Source organism: Dermacentor andersoni, chromosome 3 (assembly GCF_023375885.2).
Source record: "Dermacentor andersoni chromosome 3, qqDerAnde1_hic_scaffold, whole genome shotgun sequence".
Classification (NCBI taxonomy): Eukaryota; Metazoa; Arthropoda; class Arachnida; order Ixodida; family Ixodidae; genus Dermacentor; species Dermacentor andersoni.
This window is the reverse complement of record NC_092816.1, coordinates 154,315,766-154,341,434: the sequence shown is the minus strand read 5'-3', so window position 1 is coordinate 154,341,434 and position 25,669 is coordinate 154,315,766. Positions and strand designations below refer to the sequence as shown.

The window sequence follows — 25,669 nt, the reverse complement described above, 5'->3', positions numbered from 1 at the left end:
TTTTGCTTGCAATGGTTACAGATATTAGGGTATTGGTCCAGGTAGTAGTAGTGATAGGCTACGGGGCTGGAGTAGGTGTTTGAAGTCGCCTCCAAGCTACTTCCTGTCGCTTGTTAAAGGGAAGCTGAAGCGGTCTTTAATTTCCATGAATTGCTGGGGTTGGGAAGAACAGACCTAATAATTTACGGTTCTGAATTTTTTTTCTTCGTTTTGTTAACATAAGGGGCGGAAATCGCTTTCTAAAATCCCCCCCCCCCCCCCGCGTACACGCCCCCGTCGCTTCCCCGAGCGCCGGGTGAGGAGGCAGCCGGAGGAGAGAACCGGCGACAGTGACGTCATTTTCGGGGACCCTGCTGCCGGACCGGCGTGCTGGCATGTTTCTTTCCGTCCTAGTCCTGCGCGTTACTAAACGACGCTACTAGAGATCTGCCGCCTCTCGCGTTTGTTTTCTTTTGCGATTTTCGTAAACTGTTCTTCCTTTCTGTGCTGCGTGAGTGCCTGCGGCCAAGGGCGCCCAACATGCCCTCGTCCTGTGCAGCATTCGGCTGCGGGAACACCGGCGGGCGAGACGACGTTGTGTTTCACGTGTTCCCTAAGGACAAGAAGCTTGCAGCGCAGTGGGTCCGTGCGGTGAGGAGAGATAATTTCGTGCCGACGAAATCAACTGCGCTGTGCTCGGACCATTTCCGCGACAGTGATTATTATCGGAGCTTGACAACGATGCGGGCAATCGGTATGCCTGTTAAATCGTCGCGACTGAAGCCCGGCGTTGTTCCGTCTATATTCTCCCACAAGAGAAACACCTCGCCACCTCCAAGAGCGGCCTTCGCCAATAGGGGAAAGCGTGAGGTAAGGGTTTTAATGTGCACACGGGCAATTTTTTGACAGATGATCACCTGAATGTCGAACAAAGGGCCTTGCAGCTGCCTATGACGAAGCGAGTTGGAGGCACGGCGGAGTTCTGACTGGTGTAATTTAAGTTTGTTGCCAGCTTTGCGGGTCAATGTTGCCAGACTGCCTGCCAAATTTGACGGGGAAGAAACCGTCAAATGTAGCGAATGCAACGACGCTATAGTGCACTAGAATAATGACATTATTCTAGTACACTATAAACGACGCCGTTTCCGAAGCGCACAGAGTTACTAGATCACATGCGCGCGGGCTCCCAGCTCCCGGCAGTACTCACTGTGTGTGTTGTGGGCCTCTTCGATTTTCGGAGTTCTGGCAGCCAGCTAGTTCCGGTTCTGATAGGAAGTCACGTGGGCTGGGATGCCAAGACCACGACCTACTGGAACTCCAGACCTGCACAGATATCCGGCTTCTATGGGAGCAGCTTGTGCCCACTTTCGTTCAACCGACGGCCGTAGGTGGCGCTTTTATAACCTGTTCGTCGTTGAAGTTCGTTGAAGTTGGTCGTTGGTCGCCGTGGTGGTTGGTCGTGGCTCACGGACGCTCCTGTGGACGAGGCTTCAGCGACTTCGTTCGTAGCTAAGTACTCTTTTATCTTTATTAGCTAGTGTTTTGAAGTGTTTTCTTTTGCATGGAGTAGGGGCGCAAATTTTGAATTTTTGGTAGGAGTAGGAAACGTACCGGCTTTGTCTAGGTCTAGTCTAGTCTTTGTCTAGTCTAGTCTAGGTCTGGCGGCTCCCTCGTTAGGCCTAGGGGGTATTTCTTTCAGCTAGCTCTTCGGATTCTTACATGGAGTAGGGAGTGATAATTCTTCGTTTTTGTTTGGGATAGCGGTCGAGGTCGGGTTTGCGTGAGTGATTTGGCGAACTTGCTCGTTGGGCCTAGGGACGTAGGCCTAGCGATGAAATCGAAAAACGTGAAGGCCGCGGGGGACGGGGAGCAAGTGCAGTGCGACGAGTGCCTGCGCTGGTGCTTCCTCGACGAGACTAAATTCCAGAATTTAGCAGACGCGGTGGGGTCTAGCTTCACGTGCAGGTCGTGCGAGGGTGTCAGGGAAGCCGTCCAAAAACTGGAAGGGAATTGGGCGGCTAAGTTTGAAGAGCTTAAGGCAAACCTGAGGGAGGAGCAGGAGAAGCGGGTAGCACTGCAGGCGAAGGTTGAAAATTTCGTCAAGGTGGAGGCGGCCCAGGCAGCGCAGTTGGTGAGGACTGTGGCCGAGCTTGGGGAGGCGAAAGAAAGGAACGCCGAACTGCAAAGGCGGCTCGACGCTCTTGAGACTCGGGCAGCGGATAATGTCGGGTCAGGACACCAAAGCGAGGGCGAAGTGGGAGGCAGGGAGCCAAAGCAAGCGGTCGCCAGCTCGCCGCCGGTGAATCGGCGTAGCTATAGCGAAGCAGCGCAACACGCCCCGAGTGAGGCGACGCTGCAGCCACGGGAAGCCGGGAAGCAGGGAGAGGTAGGAGAGAGTGAAAGAGTGATTATCGCTGGCGACTCAAACATGGCTGGGTGCTCAAAAGCAATTGTGGAGAGGGTGAAAGGCGACAAAAGAGTGGCGGTAGGGACATTTCCAGGGCAGACACTGGGTTCTGTCATGGAGCGAGCAAAAGAAAAGCTCACGGAAAATGCCCACGTGCGCAACCTTGTCGTAGTAGCAGGTGGGCTAAATGACGTCCTGAACAGGAAAGGGCCAGGACTAGCCCAGCGCTTGGCGAAGGGGGTGGACGACTTGCGCGAGCTATCCCCTCAGGTGCAGATCGTGGTTTGCACGGTGCCGGAGGTGCCTGTGCGTGACAGTCACGTACAAAGAGCCGTAATGGCTGCCAATGAGGCAATATGGAAAATGAGCCGAGAGAAAGGCTTTGAGTTTGTCGAAGTAAACAGGGAAGTGAGAAGTTGTGGTGGTTTTAAACGAGATGGGATCCACTTCAATTACAGGCTAGCACGAGAAGTGGGCTGGCGACTTGCGGGTCGCGCTGTTGCTTTTTTAGGCGGCCCGCGGGCGCTCAGGAGGTCAGAGTAGGTAGTAATAAAGAAGGTCCCCTAGGGGAACATCAGAAGAGCATCGCCGTCGATAACAGAAAAAGGAGGAAAGCAAGAACAAGAGCTCGCCATGCAATAGGCTACATAAACATGCAGGGCGGCAGAAGAAAGGAAAAGTGGGCAGAGATTGAGGAGCAGTTACATAGAGAACAAATAGGGGCGTATGCGGTTACAGAAACGCACCTTAGAGACTCAGAAGAGCCGCCAGTTATTGAGAATTATGTATGGGAAGGGTGCAACAGAACTAAGTCGGAAAGAAAGGGAGGGGGAGTCGGAATGCTCATCCATCAGGGAGCCAAATGGAAAAGAGTAAATTCACAATGTCAAGAGCATCTTTGGTTATCAGGTACAATGAGTGGGAAAGAAACTTGGGTTGGAGTTACGTAGTTGTGGACCGGAATAAATTGCACAGAGAATAAAGAGTTAGTGGAATGCATAAGCGCTGATATTAGGGGTTTCGGGAATGGTGCTGAGATAGTCCTATTAGGTGACATGAATGCCCACATACAGGATTTAGATGGCTATACCGACAATAACGGGAAGTCAATGCTAGACCTTTGCGAGCAACATAACCTCGTGATCGTGAATACAGGGCCTAAGTGTGAAGGACAGATCACGTGGGAAGTGGGAAACCGGCAATCGACCATTGATTACTGTCTGATGACAGAAGGAATTCATGATAAGTTGAGAGAAATGGTCATCGATGAGGAAGGGTTTAGCAGCATAGGGAGTGACCATAAACGCATCATTTTGAAAATGGGATATGTAGTTGGGAAAGAGAGCAACGAAAGCAAAATGGCCAGTCCAAATTTGAACGCTGAACAAATAGCAAATATAGTCACTAGAGTGGAGGAAGAAATTGGCAAGTCGCCAAGTAAGGGGTGGGAATATGGTGAGCTTCTAAGTGTAGTAACGACAGAAATACGGAAAGAGAAACAACATGTTCATTGGAAAGGAAAAAAGAAACCGAAAAGCTGGTGGAACAAGGAGATACGAGAAGCCATCGCCGAACGACAGAAAGCATCTCGAGAGCACAGGCAGGCAAAGAAGGCGCAGTTGCCACAGGATGAAGTAACCAGTAAATGGGAAATATACCGGGAGAAAAAGTCTATGGTTCAAATACTGGTGCAAGCAAAATTAAAAGGTGAAAGTGAACGTTGGTTGTCAGAAATACGTGAGAAAAAGAAGGCCGCACCTAGAATATTTTGGAATCACATAAAATTATTAGGCAGGAAGGCAACAACAATACAACAACATATCCTAGACGAAGATGAAAACAGACTGGAAGGAGAAGCAGCAATAAATTACATCCAAAAAGTAACAGCCGAATCTTTCCAAGGCAAGGACAAGGTTGTATTTGAAGAAAAAAAGAGCATGAAAGAGACCCAAGGGGGAAAGGAGCTGGTGCTTACAAATTTAAACTGGAAGAAAGCGGAAGAGAAAATTCCTAAGCGCACAGCCACAGGGCTAGACGAGGTTCCCGTTAGGCTGATAAATGAACTGGGACCAAAAAGTAAGGAAGCTCTCGTGAAAGCAGTTGAAAAAACTTTAAAAGATAGACGAATACCAGACAGTTGGCGACAAAGTAGAATGAATTTAATTTATAAAGGTAAGGGGGAGAAAGACAGAATTCACTCGTATAGACCGTTGGCCATTACATCGGTAATATACAGGCTAGCAATGCAGGCAATCAAATTAAAGCTTCAAGCATGGGCAGAAAATAATGGCATTTTGGGAGAGCTTCAGAATGGCTTTAGAATAGGTAGGCGTTTGGATGATAACTTGTTTGTTCATACACAGTGTATTGAAATACCAAAAGCAGAAAGCAGACCGTTGTATGTGGCCTTTTTGGACATTACAGGAGCATACGACAACGTAGACCGCAGCATTTTGTGGGATATTCTGGAAGGGGAAGGCTTAGGTAACGATTGTATACAGCTTTTGAGAGAGATTTACCGAGAAAATACTGTTTGCGTTGAATGGGAAGGGATGAGGAGCGCGGAGAAAGTTCATATCAACAAGGGACTGAGGCAGGGGTGCCCTTTATCCCCGCTGCTGTTTATGATGTACATGGTGAGGATGGAGAGGGCGCTAGAAGGAAGTAATATCGGGTTTAATCTCTCATACAAACAGGCAGGTACAGTAATAGAGCAGCAACTCCCAGGTTTATTTTATGCGGTCGACATTGTGTTGCTCGCAAACAAGCAAAGTGATTTGCAACGTCTGGCTAATATCTGTGGACAGGAAGGCAACAATTTAGGTTTGAAATTTAGTGTTAGAAAATCAGGTGTTATTGTATTCAATGAAAACAGTGAACAGACAGTGGAGATACAGGGCCAAGAAATACCTCGGGTAACAGAATATAAATACCTTGGTATATGGATAAACGAAGGCAACGGATATATGGAAACACAGGAAAAAACCATAGGTCAAGGGGAAGAGAAATGCAGCCATAATGAAGCACAGAGCGCTATGGGGATACAATAGGTACGAGGTCCTCCGAGGTATGTGGAAAGGGGTAATGGTTCCAGGACTTACTTTTGGAAATGCGGTCGTTTGCTTTAAATCAGGGGTACAATCAGGACTCGACGGGAACCAAAGGTCAGTGGGTCGCCTCGCATTGGGCGCGCACGGGAAAACTACAAATGAAGCTGTGCAAGGGGATATGGGCTGGACTAGTTTTGAAGTGAGGGAAGCTCGCAGTAAAATTGAGTATGAAGAACGGCTGAGGAATATGGAGGAAAGTAAATGGGCTGGGAGAGTGTTCAGGTATCTGTACAGGCAAAACATTGATTCACAGTGGAGGAAAAGAACTAGGAAGCTTACCAGCAAGTATGTGGCCTGTGGGGTGGGCAACACAGCAACAAAGGTCAAGCGGAAAGTGAGAGAGGCTGAATTAATCTCATGGGTGGCGGCAATGGAAAAGAAACCTGCCATGAGTAACTACTTAAGGGGAAAAAACGAAATTAGGAAAGAAACCATTTATGATAACTCAAAGGGAAGCTCATTACTTTTCGAAGCGAGATCGGGATGCTTTAGAACACGCACCTATAAAGCGAGATATAAGAAGGAAGAAGAAGCATGTGCTTGCTGCGGTAAAGCTAGGGAAACGACGGAGCATATTTTATTAGAATGTGAAGACGTCTATCCAGCGGTCGATTTAGGCACTGGCCTCCTTGAAGCCCTTGGGTTCAGCGGGAGCAGTGATAAAGCAAACAGGTCCGCAATAGACATCAGTAAGAGGCGATTGGAGGATTGGTGGAAGAAAAGTAGGGAAACGACAAAAGACGGAGACGTACAAAAGCACAGTTCGCAATAGGGTATCAGAAAATTTGGACGTGGTAGTTCATAGTGGGGTTTTTTTGTTTTCTCATTGGTTAACCTAGGTAGGATATTAAGCAGCATAGTAGCAAGAGCTTGGTGGCGCAAGCCACCGCCCCGTTCCAAAGGGGACGCTCATAACATCCATCCATCCGTCTGCTACGCGGCGGGCGACTGTGCGGCGTTGTAATTAGTACGGCAGCTGTTGTATTATGACGAACTGCTTGTCTAGTTGATTTTTGCTAACATAGTGACAGTTATGTCACAAGGCTTTGACCGATCACTTGGCTCCAAAAGTTGACTGCCCGAACCTAAAACATGTCGGAGCGTGTAATCCGCTGCTCTCTAAAATAGCGTTAAATAGCCGCTCCTATTGCCTTTTTCAAGCAGATTATTATAAATCACATTGTGTATGGAGTTCGCAACGTACACAACAGTTTCATTGTGCACGTTGTAAAATTCGCTTTTGCGCTCCTTAGAAACTGGAAACCACCGTAATGTCCGACGACAGAACGATTACCACTCATTTTAACTCTTAAAAGTTGCCCGTGAATGTGTCGTGAGTTCAAAAAGTGAATTACACACACAGCTTCACTGCGTACGTATCTTAAGCACCACCGTTATGCTGCCGCCGTACCACGCAGAAAAGCTAGCTTTACAGTTTCAAAAGAGTTCCGTGACACGATTTAAGGCCTGCAGTGCAGCGCGTTTTAAAGCACTGGGATCGCTTAATTTTTTGTAAGCTTTCTACTGAGCTAGACATCCAACGACATTAAAAACAAGATATGCTCACCTTCCCTTTGAAACAGAATCGATCAGCTATTGCACATATCGGGCGTAGTCGTGAATACTTTTGCTATAGTTTTATCAGATCATCTGCCTTTCACTACGGAACACAGCGGTAAATCCTAACGTCATCTACGACATTAGGCTACCTGTAATCAACTAAAAAAAGCTAGATTATCCTATGAATCTTTTTAAACAATTTTTCCAGTCTCTTACGGAGGCTAGGAAAGGGAAATTTATGCCGTCGATCTAGCATTGCAGCTGCCACCTATGCTCGTTGTTTACATTTCTTGCACCGCTCCTCCTCTTATAGTTTCGCTATTTAAACGCAAAGCATTCACAAATATGTTTTCTTTTGTATATTTCTGAATTTATTCATTTACCGCCAATACAAGCGTTTTGTGCCTGCCGAAGTGGCAGGACAAGCGCTGAACAGATCGCAGAAGCAGACGATAGCGAACAGGTTATAACTAAAACCCCTCAATCTCCCAAAGTAGTGCCATTCACTTCCCTCCTCCTCCGCTCGGTGCGGCCTCGATGGTGGCGCCGCCGGTGCTGGGCCTGCCGTAGCAGACGACGGCTAACACGCTATGGGAGGAAATCCGCAGAAAAGTTTGTTCGAACCCTGCAGAGCAGTTTTTTCAATCGAGATCTTTCTTTGTCAGTCAGTAACTGGCCTTTAGAATTTCGTGTTGGAATTGCGGAAGGAATAGAGAAAAGGACCATTATTCAAGGCGTACTTAAGGCGTAAAGCGCGCGACGTTGAGAGTTCATGTTGCTGAAACACGACGCAAGCACGCGGTGTACTCAAACACGCGCGTAATTACCAAAGTTTCAGGTGTTGACAGCGTGAAACTATGTTTACGTGGTTTCGTAGGTTCATTTGCGTACCTGCAGGATACTTTCGTTCGGCCGGCGCGTGAGAGATTCCGGCTGTGTGCGGTCAGCAACGCCTGGCAAGAGGGCCGTTTTTTTCATTGCGGGGTGATTTGGCAATCGTGACAATATAGTTTTTTTTTTACAAGTACTGCTCCAGGAGGGCAGATGTAATGGCTAACGGAGGCCTCTGAAGAGCACGTGACATTACAATAAATCAGGCGGCGCAGGGAGTGTTCGCATACAAAATTGGCTGTCCGCGATCTTATATCCCCTTGGCATGCACAGGCTTCGGCGAGCCCCATCCAGCCCTGGTTCTAGCCTTGGTGTTCCCGTTGGCGCTTTGGTGCCCTGGAGGCGCCGTCAATAATAAGAAATAATGACAAGTTGTTACGACTAGTAAATAAAATTAATTGAAGAAATACAATCGCGCCGAGGCGCCAACTTCTAAAGCAGCGCTAGCGCGCCCACGCGAGTATTATGAAACGCCAACGAGGAATTTACCGGCCCACGTACGACTCTACGATCAAAGTGCACGTTAAATATCCCCAGGCGAGCTAGATAAAGTTATCCGGAGCCATCCACTACGACCTCCATCCTAGCTTTAGTCGCTTCGGAACGTTAAAAACGTTAATCACCACAAACCAAATCAATACATGCGGGCGTACATTCGAAGCTAAAAGAGTGCATCGTAAGTCATAGTGAGTCTTGCAAAAGCGTCGAGAATGTGCTAACGTCTTGTGGAGCTCAAAACACAGCCTGATCAAAGTCGCTTTTATGTCACAGGCCAGCTGCAGATGCGTGCATTTCACCGCAAGACGAAAATACATGAACCAAGGAGAGCTCATTCGAAAAAAAAAAAGGAAGTCAACCAACGCGCTAAAAACCACGCACACAGCATGAACACACACACTTTTTCGAAGCGGAAGGCGTGAACTAGGCTGAAAAGAAGAGGTTGTGAGTAGCCGTGGCCCCTACTTCACAGAGCCGTGCGTTCTTTGCCACTTCCTCGAAGTCAGCCCGCCCGATCCTGCGAATCCACACTTCTTTTTGAGTTGCGCCCGCCGGATGGCAACGCAAAAGGCTTTTTGCCCTCGCTGTGTCTGTTGCGGCAGCCGAAGGCGCAGCAGCACGGCATCGCAATTAAGTTCTGGGCCTTACACATTCTATTACGCTAACGCACTCCGTCGGTCCGCCGGCCGTACTTTCGTCGCGCAGGCCCAATAATGGAGGTCGGCGCGCGCTGGAAAGAAAAAATATACAAAAGCGCGGCGCCTGCTTCCACGCGACACAGATTGGCCAATGGGAGAGCGGAGGAGGCTGGGGCGACAAGAGGCGTGGAGGAGGACGCGCCAGAGTGAGCGGGGTGGCGGAAAGATCTAAGAATGGCGCTAATTTTGAAAAATTGAGGGGCTTTAGTTATAACTAGCGCCACTCTGCTCGTACGTTCTTTCCCTAGCGGCAAAAGGGGCGAACTAGACCAGGCGTGCTGGAGGAGGGAGATCTGTGCAGGTCTGGAGTTCAGTAGGTCGTGGCCAAGACAACCCGAACCTGCCCGAAGTTTGCAAAATCGAACGCCGGTAGGGGTAGCCACCCTAACGCCGGTACAGCTGGCCAAACAGGGTTGCCAGATTTGGCTACTTTGCGCCAAATTGGCTGCTTTTTGAGGCTGTTGGCGGCGAAAAAAATGCTTTGGCTACTTGGCTACTTTTTTGGCTACTTTTGAAATAGCTTGACTACTGTAAAAATTGGATACAAACTTGTGTAGCTCATATTATGCAGCAACATTAGCAAATATTTAGGCCAACGCACGATGACGACACTTCAAATCTTTTCAAGCTGATCCATCATCATCGTCAATCTGACTCAGGCACTTTCATTTCATGCAAAGGATTTCGCACTGGTGACGTCACAGCGTGTTCGATCTTTGAATTGACGTTCCGCGTCAGGCCTTCCGCACATTGGGCTTCTTCGATTTTTGGAGTTCTGGCAGCCCGCTGGCAGCCAGACAGCAGCCAGCTAGTGGCGGTCCTGATGGGGAAGTCAACGTGAGGTGGGATCCCAAGACAACCCGAAGCTGCCCGAAGTTTGCAAAATCGAACACTTGGGACAGCTGGCCGCGGGATAAACGTAAACATGCTACCAGCAAGTATACTTTGTATAACAAAGTATTCAAACAAAGTATTCATGGATTCGCACCAACTAGCCCGCCAACGCATTGTACCAGCATGTCAGCGGCCGGTCTGGCAGGCGCGCTCTCGGCATAGTCGGTCCATTTATGTGTTCCCAGCTTGAAAAGATACAGCTGCATTCGGGAATACGATCACTTTCGCGAGATTTCGCGTGACTGGGCACCTCATGTTGCAGAGCGTAACAAAAGGCCTGCGACGCGTCCGATGCCCAGACGCAAAATCGCACATAAATAATCGCGAAAGCGATCGCTCGAGGATGCCTCGAGCTTTGACATTCTTCGAGAAATGTGTGCCAAGATTAACTCAAACATTTACACCTAAACTGGAGCTGTGATTCTGATTTGTGATAATATTCTAGTCATATTACATGCTGATCAAAGCACTCCTAGGTGTAGTCATTTATACATGCTTCATAATGTTTTTGGTATGTTCCTACATTTACTAAAAGCAGCTTTAAGTGTTGGCTGTGATAATGTCTTCAGAGTTGCATAATAAATGAAAATGCAACGTTTTTCCATAACGTGGCTACTTTTCTGGCTACATTTCTGTATGTGGCCGAAGTTGGCTACTTTTCTTGCTACTTTCCGAAATTTTTTGGCCACTTTTCACATTTTGGACCTGGCAACCCTGTGGCCAAATGTAAACATGCCACCAGCATGGCAGCGCCCGGCGAGGCCGGCGCGCGCTCTGTGTAGTCGGCCCATTTATGCGTTGCCAGCTTGAAAATATATAGTTGCAGTCAGGGATACGATCACTCTCGCGCGACTCGGCGCTGGACGCGCACTGGGCCAACTTCACCTTTCGCAGCGCAACAGATGGCCTCCGATCGACGCGTCCGATGACAAGACGCGAAATCGCGCGATTGTATACTCGAAAGCGATAGCTCGAGGATCCCTGCTCGCAGCGATCACGTCGCCCACCGGCGACATTGATGAGTTGGCGTTGTGTCATCACTTAAAGTGGTTGGGACACCAAATTTTGAGGCTATAAAAAGCATGTTGTAGGCTGCTTCCGTATGCAAGGACACCCAGAGCGAAGTATTGGACGCTGCAAACATTTTAAAATAATTTTAATTCAGCTCCAAAAAGTCATTAAAAACTCCTTCTCGTAGTCGAGACCCATCGCTAGCGCGGCAGTTACTACGTCACAGAGGAGGAACGAAAATATTGACGTCATAGCACACTAGCACAAAAACGTGACGTATGATGAGTAGCGATGAAATGCCGATTATGGTGTATCCACTCCACGGACGGCTCCGCGCAAATCTGTGCCGCGGACGCTTATTCCGCCGCCCGTCCGGCTGCGAAGCGCATCCAGACGACGGACGGACTGAGTAGACGACCGCGCCGGAAAAATAAAGATGGCGGCTACGCCCGAAGCGACTGCCGTCCGCCTCGAACCTGTCAAGTCGTCGTCGTCCACTGTGTAGCCCGTAACTTTCAAACTGAGGATTGTATTTGGTTTAAATTTGTGTCCAGAAGCTTCGACAGCAATTTATTCGTGATGAGTGGGCACCGTCTCCGAAAGCGATACTCAGATTCTCGGCGTGTAGGCTTAGAGTGGCTGTATTGGCTGAACATGGTCTCGAAGATGTTGCGGCGGCCCGGGCGGATCTCAGTGGCCGTAAGTTAATATAATTGCTTGTTTCTACTCACTCTAGATGGCGCCATCGGTGTAACAAAGACTTTGTCATGGGTGTTTTCACTCTGAATGAAAATGGAGATCGAAAGGAAACGACGGTTGGCCGCAATGGCTGTTGTTTTGTCCGAATTGGACACGAATGGTGTCAGCAGCGATGAAGCTGTTTCGGAAAGATCCCAAAGCCGCGCTCGTTGCCAGACTGTAGAGCATGCTAGGCTAAATGCGCAGCATTCGACCCCCAAAATCCGCATGCGAAAAATAGCTCGGCATTTTCCGTCCGTGGGAGTCGCGGACGACGCGCGGACGGCACAAATCCGTGACGCGTAGTCACGTGATGCGCAGTCCGTCGCGAAAAAGACGGATTTCGTCCGTCGTGTGGATCCACCATAATACGGAGCATGCTGAGCCGAGCGACCGAGCATAGCCTCCACTATGACCGAGCTACAGGCATATAGAAATCCTTTCTTAATGCAAAGAAAGAGTAAGGCGTGCAGGCACGGACACAAGAGGAGAGAAGTGGACAACACGAACGCCGCACGGCGGCCCGCGAACGGCAAACTGCGTGCGGCGAGTTGCCGAGCGGACGGGCCTACGTTTGAGCCGGCAGACTCCGAAAGAGACCAGGATATGCGGCGTTCGTGTTGTCCGCTTCTCTCTTCGCATAGTCGCATAGTTCGGCAGCTCGGAGCGGTCTCTCGTTCGCTTGGCCTTTCTCAATGTGAGGGCCTGTCCACGTTACCGGCACGGAAACTCGCCGCACGCCGTTTGCCGTTCGCGGGCCCCCGTGCGACGGCGGTTTTGCTCGCGAACGGCGAGATTTCCTTGCCGTAGAGAGGATGGGCCCGGGACCCATTTGTGCGGCAGCCGTACGGCGAAGCGGCCAATCAGCGACCAAGAAGTGGTCACTCTGGCACCGAGGGCAGCTTCACCGTCTCTGATCGTTCGGCGCCGCCGATATCGTCGCTAGGCCTTTTCCGGTTCACTTCAAAGCTAAAGCGTACGGCGCTTCGGAATGAATCACCGACTCTCACAAGCCGCAAGATTTTCTTACCGTTGTTGTCGCTCTTCGCAATAATTATAATAATCGCGACATGCACTTCGAATCGCCAGTTGTTGACATCTGCTGGCAGAGCACGCGTATGCGCGAGCAGACGACGCAGCATAGTTTTACGTCATTTTTTGTGGCCCACGTGACCAAGTCATGTTGCGTTTCCTCCTCTGTGACGTCATAGCATCCCCCCCGGAGCCCAGAAACCGAAACCGAAATTGCTCGGTATAATAATGCTATTATTAAATTATTTATCGGATATATATGAATCCCGCTGTGTGTATCGTGCTCCCTGAAGCATGACACAACGTTTGAATCAACAAACGCATGAACGAAAATTGTGATGTCTCCACCCCTTTAACAAGACATGAAAAAGCAGGACATCGGGTACGTCTCATACGCATAAAATTTCGTGCCGACCTGCTTGGGCTAGCTTCGATTTCAGAAAGTTTGTTGTGGTTGATGGTGCTTCTCATTTCGACTCTAAGGAGCTGGGGACGCGGTTGGCGCATGAAAATGCACGCCGCCTGTGACCAGCGAAACGTTTCACACGAAAAACAACATTGGTCGCGATCATGGGAGCATTAAGCCAATGTACGTGTGTCTAATGTACGTGTGTCTAATGTACGTGTGCCTATTACTCAATCAATGCATTTTTAGATCAATGGCCTGCAGTTCGAACACACATCGGTTTCGAGCTGCCACCCAAGCATACGACGGAGAGACGGAGCAAACACGGGTTAGCTGCGAAGCCTTCGCTAACTGCAGAAAAAGGAGATATCTCCGCATACATGCGCGAAATATGTGAAAAGGAACGCCACCAGAGAAAGACGAACCCAAAACGCACCGCAATGTGTGAATGAGCGTCTACTACTTGCGTGGAACACGATGCAGATAACATGCACGCATGAGAGCGCGGCGCGCTGATCACCACCGCGAAGAAGCCTTCAGGGGACACACACACATACACACACAAAAGCTTCAAACGGTTCACCACAGCTCGTATCACACTGCTCCGCAATGCGGAACGGAGCGTTAGCACCTAAAAAGATAACGCTAGAAGTAAGGAAATCCGAAGATGACCGTAGACAGTTGGCTGAGCGAGGTAAATTTAAGTCCTCAAGCGCCCGCGTTGCAATCCCGTGAAGTCCCCGCAAAGATGGCGGCGAGCACCCTTCGCCTCTTTTCGTCGTCTGATAGCCAGAGAACGTCCAGAGAGCAGCCAGACCAAAATCGTCCTGGCAGGTTCTGGCAGCCCGCGTGTAGCCAGAACCGTCCAGCCCGAGCAAAACGAACGGCGGAAAAAATTGCGGCGGTAACTGCGCGCGTAGCCGGAAAAAAAGCCCCGGGGGTTTTGCGTCGCGTTACAGAAAAATTCTTTACGCAGATAAAGGCACAGCAAACACTTTGCCCTGTTGCAGCGAAAGCGCGCAGCGATATAAAGCACCCCGAGTGTTATGCGACGCGTCCCTTTTTCCGAAAAGTGTATTGCGAGCAGCGTAAGCCCCAGGAGAGTGCCTGTGCAAAGCAAGGCTATGCAACCTTTTTCTACCGTTGTAGCGAGAGCGCGCAGCGATATATCGCGCCCCGAGTGTTATGTGACGCACTCAGTTTCAGATCCAGGGAAAGCCTCTTCCCTCGCGGACCAGCCACAACGTGTGCAGCGAAAGAAAGCTCTTCGTACCGTCGGAGAACAGGGCCCACAACAAGCAAGCGATTCGAAAGCGCGTGGGTTATGCAGCAACTTTCCGGTACTGTCGGGAGCTGGGAGCCTGCGCGCGTGTGATCTGGTAACTCCGTGCACTTCGGAAACGGCATCGTTGCATTCGCTACATTTGACGGTGTCTTTCCCCGTCAAATTTGGCAGGCCGTCTGGCAACATTGACCCGCAAAGCTGGCAACAAACTTAAACCACACCAGTCAGAACTGAGGCACAGCCGGGAATATGCACATGCGTGCAAAGTGCTTTCCATTTTCATACTGTTTTGCCACTCCGCTTTGTCACGGAACATTGTACTACAGCTGTTTGTTCGGCGCTGTTTTGATACGGTGAAATAACTGGCCGGGGGTACGCTTGTGCATTCAGTGATATTTGTTATTCGTCCTATCACGCGGTGCCCGCAGGTTTAGCTGTTCAGCACTGATGTTCAAATTCCACGACATGAGGTGTTACGGTAATATTTTCATGCTCGCTTTAGAGTAGTTGAACTCGGCGTGTAAAAACTTTGTTCCGTAGATTTCGCATTCACAGCTTGCTACCAGCAGCGAAATGCCACAAAAACGAGCGTCGGCACAGCCGCGCCCGTGGCAAGGCGAACGGGATCAAATAATGAAGTAACGTTGTGAGGTATTGAACTTGTCAGAGTGCGACGTGGTCTAGCCCAATACAGGCAACGCTGCTGGACAAAAAATGTTTTCTTGCCCTTGTACCTAGAGAACTAGCTGGCAAATGGCAAAATTATTATTTGAAAGTAACTATATTACATTACTCATTACTGTCTTATTACGCTCATTGATTTGAATTACATTACCAATTACCGCTTTAAGAAAGTAATGGTATTACTTTACGATTGCTTACAAAAAGTTTTCATGCATACAAGAAGGAAGACGCAAAGTATAAAGGGACGCCAACCTTTCTTCAAGATAACATACACTTGCCAACATTTCATGCCCTCCCCCCATGTTGCTCCACGACACCTCACCACACTACCAACGTTCTGGCGCCGTACACAGCTTACTGGTGCATATTTAACGCAATTAATAAATTACTTTAGCCATGAAACTACAGACGAAATAATTCGCATTACTGAATCACTAGACAACTAATCCAACACATATATTACTGAAAAAGTATTTCAATTATTGTAAGTAATCCAACTGCTGTCATGTATGCTGATATGCTGAAATTAATGACATCCATGCCTTGCACTCTTTCAGGTACTAGCAGAGCTCCTTGAGAACCTAGCCCCTGATGAACCTGTTCCACTACCATCACCAATCGAAGAGTTTGAAGCAGCCATTGTGCCACAGGCAGCTGGTGTTGAACAGAATTGCCCCGAAACTGCAGACAAGAGCCTTCAAGTTCTGATACAACCAGTAACATCTTGCACGGCGACACAAGCAGACATGAAAAAAAAGTGCAGCTTCATCTCATGTGGGACGCAGACAAAGCTTCGGGGTGTTTAAGTTGGTAAGATCACCTGACATTGAAGCAATTCATGTTTTCATGAAGATAATTTTATGAATAAGAATGTGCAGCATAGTTTTTCAGTAATAGCTTGAGTTGCAAATTAATTTGAAATGAATGGGTTCCTGGACATTCTGTACACCTTATGAGAATGATGGTGGGATAATAGTGGGCTATGAAATAATTGCATGAACGTTTCAAGAATTGTTCTTTTTTTTTTTCTTTTCAGGTGTCCAGTTTGGCAACTTCATGGTAGATGTTGCTACTCAGCTGATGAATGTGGCAGAGCCATGTTATGAGAGTGACAGCTTAAGTGACAATGAACCTGCTTCTGATTTCGACGACGATTACAGTCCTGACAATTTTGACAGTCCTCATTTATTTATATCTGCAAAATTCCTCTAATTTGAGACATCTCTTCCAGGTACTATCTGTAATCAGACAGTAAAGACGAAATATCAAGCAACATTAGTAGCTTTGTGGGCACCTACCAAAGCTGAATGATGCTTACTGGTATAATGTTTCAAGCTGCAATTTTCCAATAATGTTCCAAGCTGTGGAGGCTAGAAATACTTCTTGCAGTGGCTGCGTTCGCACTTAGAAAGAGTTCGGTGTTTCTTGATCCGATTTTTGTGAAAATTTTCGTTGTATAAGCTCAGTTCTGAATGAAAAAAACAAAAAGAATTTACCCATAGAAACAATTCGTGTACTTATATGGCTGCTAACACGTTTTAAATTAATTTGCTTTTCGGTATTTTTTAACTGCAGCCCGTCGTGGCAGCTTCACGTGCATGCTCGCGCGAGCAAACGCCGCTGGCACGTGAAGCATAGACGGAAACGCGCGGAGTAACGAATTTTGGTGACCGGACTTGCGTAGCTTCCACAGCGTTGCACCTGAGGTATGAAATGGCTTGCCTAGCGACATTCGACATACGGTTGCAGTTACCGTAAAGTTACCGTGTTTACCGGACGGCAGTGCTAAAACTGCCTAATATCTTTGTCAACACTAGCATGCAGCACGCATACTGATTCTTGATCGAGCCACAATCGCAAAGTCGTCGAACCATAGTATGAATGTTGCACATATAATCCCCCTGGCCATCTCTGCATGTGTATGATAACAGGGTTCATGCGGGTCATTGAAACCCTTGAATTTGAAAAGGTTGTTTTCAAGGCCTTGAGAATTCTGGAATTTTCGCAGATCCTTGAAAATCCTTGAATTTCCTAAATCTTTATTTTTAATAAACTTCCAGTGATCGCATTTGATAAAATTGCAACCCACCTGAGTTCCCGCTGCAATTTTGTTAAAAATAGGGTGCATGTTTCGTACAAAGTCAAGTAAGCACATGGCTAGCAGACGCTCGTGAACGTCTGGCCACAATGACGCTGGCTTGTCCAACGTTAACCTAGTCTAGTTACGTTGGGCTTGCCCTCCGTTTCCTCTCACCCATTTTCTGTGTTACTTTCCAGTTGGATGGATGGATGGAAGGTAGGAGCTATGGTGGCTATAGGAGCGTCCCCTTTGAAACGGGTGACGGCAGTTGCCACCATGCTCAGCTTTTTATTTTGCCTTTTATTTTTGTTTACCTGTGTTGTGTGTTATTAAAATTCGCGATTTTCTTTAAATACGTCTTCCTACCCTTTTAACCTTATGTCACCTCTCTGCTTTTGAGCCACCAATCCTCCAATCGTCTTTTGCTAATTTCCACCGCATATTTATTTACATGACTATTGTTATCTCTGAACCCTATGGCCTCAGGAAGCGTGACTGTGGCCGCATCGACATCGGGATTGATACCATCACATTTTAGTATGAGGTGTCCCATTGTTTCTACATATTTACCACACGCAGTACATGTGTCTTCTTCGTTAAATTTCTTTTTATAGCTCCGCGTTCTAAGGCATCCTGACCTAGCTTCAAAGAGTAGGGCACTGCCTCTTGAGTTATCATAAAACGCTTCCTTCCTGATCTGCTGTTTCCAGTATCGATATAGTTCCACACTATGCTTCTTTTCCATTGAATTTTTCCAATTTTTACCTTCCGCGTTTTTAACCTGTCGTTTAATGCTCTGTCTTTCTTCGTCCTCGTGCCTGGCAAACTTACTGGTTAGCTTCCTAGTTCTTTTCCGCCATTGTGAGTCAACGCTCTTTCTGTATAGCTATTTAAATACCTTAGCTGCCCACCTGTTATCGTCCAATTTCCTCAAACGTTTTTCGTATAGGATTTTACTCTGAGCTTCCCGTGCTTCGAACGATGCCCAGCCCATATCCCCCTGTACTGCTTCGTTTGTGGTTTTCCCGTGGGCACATAGTGCTAATCTTCCCACAGCTCTCTGATTTACTTCCAGTCTCGACTGAACCTCTGCCCTTAAACACAGGACCGCATTCTCGAAAGCAAGCCCCGGCACCATTACTCCCTTCCAAATACCTCTCAGTACCTCATACCTGTTGTACCCACACAATGCCCTATGTTTCATTATCCCGGCATCTCTTCGCCCTTTTGCTATGAGAGACCGTTCGTGCTTTTCCGTGTACATCTGCCCTTTGTTTATCCATACCCCGAGATATTTGTATTCGGCCACTCGGGGTATTTCATGTCCTTGTATTGTAAGCTCCTGATCAGTTGTATCGTTGAAAAACATCCCACCGGACTTAGCTGCACTAAAACTGAAACCTAAACTGTCTCCTTTGTCTCCACCGTAACTAACCAGAGTTTGCAAATCTTCCTGGCTATCTGCTAACTACAATATCGTCCGCATACATTAAACCCGGTAGTCGTTGCTCAACAACATTTCCGCCTAGTCTGAACGACAGATTATACTCTAGATTGCTTCGTTGTAACTTTCTTTCCATACTTATCATATAAGGCATGAACAGTAGTGGTAATAGAGAACAACCTTGCCTTAATCCTTTGTGTACCTCGACAGTTGTCGTACTCTTAATTCCTTCCACGTTATTTCAACTTTATTTTCTCGATATATTTCCTGTAGAAAATCAATTACCTCATGACCGATACCTTCATCTTTTAATATGTTCCACAGGAGTTCCCTGTTCACGTTGTCGTATGCACCGCGTATGTCCAGGAAGGCTACAGAGGTCTATTTTCCGCCTTAGCTATTTCTATGCACTGGGTAAGCACGAACAGGCTATCATCTAAGCGCCTACCACTTGTGAACCCGTTCTGAAGTTCTCCGAGTATTCTATTACTTTCTACCCATGACTGCATTTTTAATTTCATCGCCTGCATTGCCAGCCTATATATAACTGATGTTATCGTAATTGGTCGGAAGGATTTTATGTTCTTATCACCTTTCCCTTTATAAATCAAATTCATTTTACTCTGTTTCCAGCTGTACGGAATTTGCTTATTTGTTATAACTGCCTCCAATGCTTTTATCAGCGTTTCCTTGCTTTTTGGGCCAAGTTCATTAATTAACTTGATTGGAATTTCGTCTATCCCCGCGGACGTGCATTTTGGAACATTTGCTTCTGCCTTTTTCCAGTTAAGAATGGTCAGTTCTAAGCTGTTTTCAATTATGCTATCCTGTGTTGCTCCCTCATTTGGTGCAATTACCCTATCGTCTTTGCTAAATGACTCTGCTATAACTGAACCAATGTAGTTCACAGCGTCATCTCCCTCTAAACAATTTCCTTCGGCATCGTGAATCTGTTCCTGCTTTCTGTGATTCGCCTTACCCAGCCAGCTTATATGGTTCCAGAATTTTCCTGCCCCCTCCCCCCCCCTTTAGTTGCATCGCGAACTTCATCCAGCCAGCGATCAGAGGACTGCTTTATTTTAGCCTGGACAAGGACCTGCACTTGTTGTTTCTTTTGTCGATAAGATTCCCATTTTTGGCCTATTTCCTCTTCAGATAACTGCGCCCTCTTTGCTTCTCTGTGTTCTCGTGATGCCAACCGTCGTTGTTCGATGGCCTCTCTAATTTCCTTATTCCACCAACTTCGTGGTTTCCTCTTTCCTCTCCAGCGGTTTACTCCTTTTACTTCTTTTACTTTTGTACTAATGAGTAGCTCTAACTGATCATTATCCCACCTTTCCATGGGATGTTTCTATATTGCTTCCTCTATGCCGGCCGCTATTTGCGCTATTTGTTTGTTATTTAATTTTGCGTACTTTTTTTTACTTCCCTGCATTTCTCTTTTGAGCAGGGCTCCCAACTGTAGACTAATACGCTTATGATCAATTCCGAGGCTGTACTTTTCCTCTTCGTCTATTTCCATTATTGCGAGCTTGCTATACAACCACTGCGACATTAAGCAGTAGCCAATGGTCGTTTGTCTGTTACGGGACTCCCACGTGATTTGTCCTTCACACTTAGTTTCTCTATTTACTATAACTAGCTTGTGTCTCACACAGAAGTCTCGCATCAACTTCCCATTACAATCTGTGTATCCATCCAGATCCTCGATGTGGCCATTCATGTCACCCAGCAGACAAATATCGGCACCTTCTCCAAACTGCTTTATATCGTCATCGAGACACTTTACTAGATCCTTGTTCTCTTGCCTGCATTTGTCCCCTGTCCCTAAATAAACTACTTCTAGCCATGTCTGTTTACCGGCAATTGCACATGATACCCAGACAAGTTGAGTAGAGAAATGGCCGCCACTGAGTGTGCGGTTGCGCTGTCGAATCGTGACATTTTGTGCATGTTTAGCGCTTGCGTGTGCGGTTGTATCGTCACGTTTTGTGCACATGTAACGCTTATGCATGCATGTGCGGTTCCATCGTGACATTTTGTGCCCGCGTAGCGCTCATATGTATATGTGCGATTCTACGGCGAGATTTAGTGCACGTGTAGTGCTTGGGTGTGCGTGTACGGCGGTGTCGGGACATTTTGTGCATCTGCAGCGTTGTGTGTGCCAGTAAACGTGCGTGCCAACAATGCCTGGAAAATGCAAATTTCAGCGGTCGTATCTGAACAACGACAACTACCGAGAGTGGCTTGCGCCGGACATGTCAAATCTGCACAAGGTAAAATGCAAAGTTTGCTGTAAGTGTTTCGACATCACTGCCATGGGGGAGTCAGCACTAAAAAGCCACCTAAAGAGTGCAAAACAGAGAGAGCACATGCAAGCCGCCGGGAGTAGCTGCATGATGAGCTTCCTGACGATATCTGAATGTCAAGCGAATGAACCACAGCCAGCGCCATCGCAGTCGCCAAACTTGATGGATGCGTTCAAGAAGCATGAACTTGTGATGGACACAGAAATTCTGTGGACATAGAAGGTTATAACATCGCACTGTTCATATCATTCGTCATCACAGGTGAATGAATTGTTTAAGAGGATGTTTCCAGACGGTGGGGTGGCACAATCTTTCACATGCGGAGGGCAGAAGTGCTCGTATATCGCGTGCCATGGTTTGACGCCATTTTCTTTCCTCTCCACGGCGGGAGATAGAGAACAGCGAGTACTATGTTGTCTTGTTCGACGAGTCTCTGAATGAGAAATGCCAGCAAAAGCAAATGTACGTTCATCTAAGGTGCTGGGATGCATCACAGTCGGTCACCATACGGTATTTCACATCTGTGTTTATGGGCCATGCCAGGGCTGAAAACCTGCAAGAAAAACTACTTGATGCCTTTATAACCACTTCCATTACATAAAATAGTGCAACTATCAATGGACGGACCCAATGTGAATTTCAAGGTATTCAAAGGCCCGCAGGAGCGCCTACAGAAGAACTATCAGTTGAGGTGCTTAGTCTTGAGCAGTGTTAGGAATGGCCTGCCGAGGTGCCGACATGAAAAGTTTTGCCAGCCAGCTGCGGCAGCGGCGTCGATTTTTCTAGGAACCGACCGTCCTTCTCCAGCCTCTTGGCGTCACGATGTCTACTGTTGCGTCACGATGTCTACTGTGTCAGGAGGACAATACGCCGCGTCAGCGACTCTCCGTCGCGGAAAGGCCGAGATGAATTCGACGAATCAGACTTTGTTACTGATCCCGCCACCGCCGATCTGGTCTGCCGTGAGCGGGGGAGTTCCCGAGGGAAGGTATTTGGCGGCGCCTCCCCACGCGCCTTTCAAGATGTAAGCCCCGAGTTCTGCGAAGCCCGTCTCACCTCGGTGGGGGCAGTGAAACCAGCGCGGAAGGTGTGTAAGCCCTCCCGCTCAAAGGCGGCTCGGCTACGATGCCTGGTCGAACGTTTTCCCCTCATCTAGGGAGGACGGAGTGTTTATAAGCAGCTGTTTGTCGCTGCTAGGGTGTGCTCGTCATCGTGCTCGTGAGCTCTGTGCTCCGTGTTTGGAACTTCGTGCTCGTATGCTGTATGCTTCGTCGTGCGTGCTCCATTTGGGAGCCACGATCGACTGTCGAATGTACCTCTTGTTCTAATGTAAATATCTGTAAATAAACCCTGCACGCCTAGTTGCTCCCAAGTTCCTCCCTACGAACTACAACCCTTATAACTGGTGGCAGCGGTGAGATCGACCTCTAAAACCCTTACAGCAGCTGTAGCTTGCACACTATGCATAATGCCTACAAGACAGGTCTTACAGCAAGCAAATGGAGCTTGGACATTTTGCTCTCAAGTATGAATAGGTTGTTTCTTGGTGCACCTGCCCGAAGAGAAGACTTTGTAGCTGTCACCGGACAAACTCTGTTTCCTCTCAAGTTCTGTGCACATCGGTGGATTGAGAACGTCCTAGTGATAGAGCGGGTTCTGCTTCTCTGGCCTGACATCAAAGAGTATGTGGAAATGGCAAGAAGCAAGGAAGTGAACCTTCCCAAGTGTGCTTCTTTTCAGAATGTTTGTGACTTTTTCTGTGAACCACTAGTGGTAGCAAAGCTGAAGCTTGCACTTGCTATTGCGATGACCCTCCAGCCATTTTTGACACACTTTCAGATAGATAAGCCAGCTATGTTCTTTTTGGCAAAGGACCTTGAGAATATTGTCAGAAAATTGCTAACAAAGTTTCTCAAGTCTTCTGTTCTCTGTTCATCAGTGGAATTCACTGGCCTCCTGAAGATTGACTTTGAAGATTTAAACAACCATGTGCCACTCGAGTAGATGTTGGTCACACAGCCGAGCAGCTTCATAAAAGCCACAAGGTAAGTGTGAAAGCTGCATTTGCGTTTCGTATGCAGTGCAAGCAGTTTCTTCTAAGTGTCACAAAAAAGATCCTGGAGAAGAGCCCCCAGCGATATCCCATTGTGAGAGGCCTCTCTTCACTAGACCCCAGGCAGATGTCATCGAAGCCGGATGAGTGTTTGGAAGGCTTAAAGAAAGTTCTGGATGCACTCATTTCAGCAGAGAGAATCCATGAGCATTCAAGGGATACTGTGCTTGTACAGTTCATTGAGCTGCTACAGGAGCGCAAACATGAGTTGCAGCTATTTGAAAGGAGCTCGCATACACTTAACAAGTTCTTCTGTGAACTTTTAAAGGTTGGCTCTGCATATGCTGAGGTTTGGAGGGTTGTAAAACGGCTGCTTACACTTAGTCATGGCCAAGCAAGTGTAGAGAGAGGATTCACCGTGAATCGCCAGGTTTCAGTAGAGAACATGAAAGAAGTGTCTCACATTTCACAGCACATTATCTGTGATGCTCTACATGTAGCAGGTGGCATTTTCAATGTGCCCATCACAAAGGAATTGAGAGCATCTGTGGCTTCTGCGAGGAACCAATACCGTGCCTTTTTGGAAACACAGAAAAAGCAGGAGCGTGAAGATGCAAAACAGAGGAAGAAGCGCTGCATTGATTAAGAGATTGAAACTCTCAGAAGGAAGAAAAATAAACTAGAAGCCGCTGTTGCAGAATTGACAGCTTCAGCAGACTCATGCAGAAAAAGCGGAGGCAACCAGTGACCTGACTTGTATCATGAAGTCAAACAGCCTAAGGAAGACTGCCAAGAGCAAGCAGCAGGATATGTTGGACATTGACGAAAGAATTCAGAAGCAAAATGGGGCCGCCTAAGGGCTGAGTGAGTGTTTGCTTGGTTGATCTTCTTCAGCTAGTAAATGTTTGCATCTTCTAATACAATTGAAAGTGTTCATCCGTGTAATTCTAACAAACAATGATGAGAAGTGGTCGAAAAAGGAAATATCGCTGGAGCCATCGTTTTGTTTGAAGAAAAGTTTCTTTGTGAAACGTTGGCTCCAGCGACAATCCCCTTTTTCAGTGAATTCTCATCATTTCAAGCCTCTGTCTACCCCTGAACATCTGTCTTATATGGATTTCTAACAGGGAATGTGGTCCTTGAAAATCCACACACAGGGCCTTGAAAGTCCTTGAAAACCCTTGAATTTTTGTCATATACACCAGCATGAACACTGGATAAGCAACTTCCATGACTGTACCTCGCAGCACTCAATGTGCGTGCTTTGAAACGCGGCACTTATGTTCGCGATCGTGTATCAACACACAAAAAACCACGGGACTTAAGACAAGCAGCGGCAAGGTGCTTGACATCGCGGAATTGCACCCGTGTTTACAATCTAATGAGAAGTTAGTGCTTCGGCATTCTTTCAGCAGCAAGTTCACAGTGACACTATAGCACGTTTTTTCTCCCGTCATTGGAACGTGAAGCTTCATGAAAAAAAAAAACATACGTACCAGCTAAGATTTCCAACGCGCGAGAGGATGCACACATCGCGCTCGCTGTTGGCACACTCAACATCGTTTTCCGTATCGGTTGTCGGTTCGAAAATGTAGGGCGAAAATACAAGCTGTCCGAGACAGCGAGAACGTTCCATAATGCTTACAACTTGGCTGTGAAGCCAGACCAGAACAGCGTGCTACGCTCTGAAACGGCGGCGCCGACCGGTGATCCCCGTGAATGACGTCACAGCGGTCCCGACCAATCACGGGCAACAGCGGCGTTCGCGCGATGCCCTGAGGCGCTGGTGCGCGTTTTCTTGCAAAAAACAACCGCTTGCGTTTGTTTCCGCCCTTTTTAAACGAAATATTCGTGTTCAGTGGACTCAAAACTGTAGAATGCCGCAGGGAACTCTTTGTTTTTTCGAAAAGTGTTTCAGCTTCTATGTATGCTGGCGGGTACACCGTCCTGGCTAACCTGTAGTGCTGGGTTATTTCCTGGCAACTGACCATGCGATTTCTCTCTGATCCTAGCATGAGCCGCCCGGGTGCTCGGTCGCGTGCGCGAAGTTAAGCCGCGATCACCGGCTCACCCTCGCACGCTTTCATTCGCACATACGGCACACGGCGCACGGCGACATTATCGCCCTTGGACTTTATACGAAACCTCACGGCGACGCCGACGGCGATGGCAGAAATGCGCTTGGAGTCTTCATATAGTTGCAATAAAAAGCAAGGATGATTTTTTGTTCTCAAAGGTAGTTAGGTTAGACGGCCCCAACAAACACGGAATGACGCAAGCGAAGAAAGGTCAAACGCCTTTCGGACTACCCAGTGACAGCCTCCTCTGCACTGCAGGCGCGCAAGGCGGCTCCTTCAGGCAACCGGCACCGCAAAGAACCGCATCTGCTTAGTGAGGCCGACCGAGCGTCATCTGCTACAGCACGTCGAGGCGAGGCCCGAAGGAATCCTAGCTGCTCAAGCAAGGGAGACGTAATAAAGAAAAGCACATGCTTATGTGAGCGCTATTCTGAAAGAAAACTTGGCCTCAGCTGTTGTTTTGTTGGACTTGTTAGTACGCAACCGACACTGCCCACTTTCAAAAGTTAGGG

The 25,669-nt window shown here is 47.8% G+C and overlaps 1 long non-coding RNA gene and 1 pseudogene across 1 annotated transcript; both read left to right on the top strand.

Moving 5' to 3' along the window:
• The first annotated feature begins 344 nt into the window (after nucleotides 1-344).
• LOC126524603 (uncharacterized) lies at nucleotides 345-16,466 on the top strand. Its single transcript, XR_011893135.1, has 3 exons — nucleotides 345-849; nucleotides 15,751-16,003; nucleotides 16,230-16,466. It is a non-coding gene; the product is annotated as an uncharacterized lncRNA (long non-coding RNA).
• Nucleotides 16,467-21,359: 4,893 nt separating this feature from the next.
• Nucleotides 21,360-25,449, top strand: LOC140216456 (uncharacterized; annotated as a pseudogene).
• The last annotated feature ends 220 nt before the right edge of the window (nucleotides 25,450-25,669 follow it).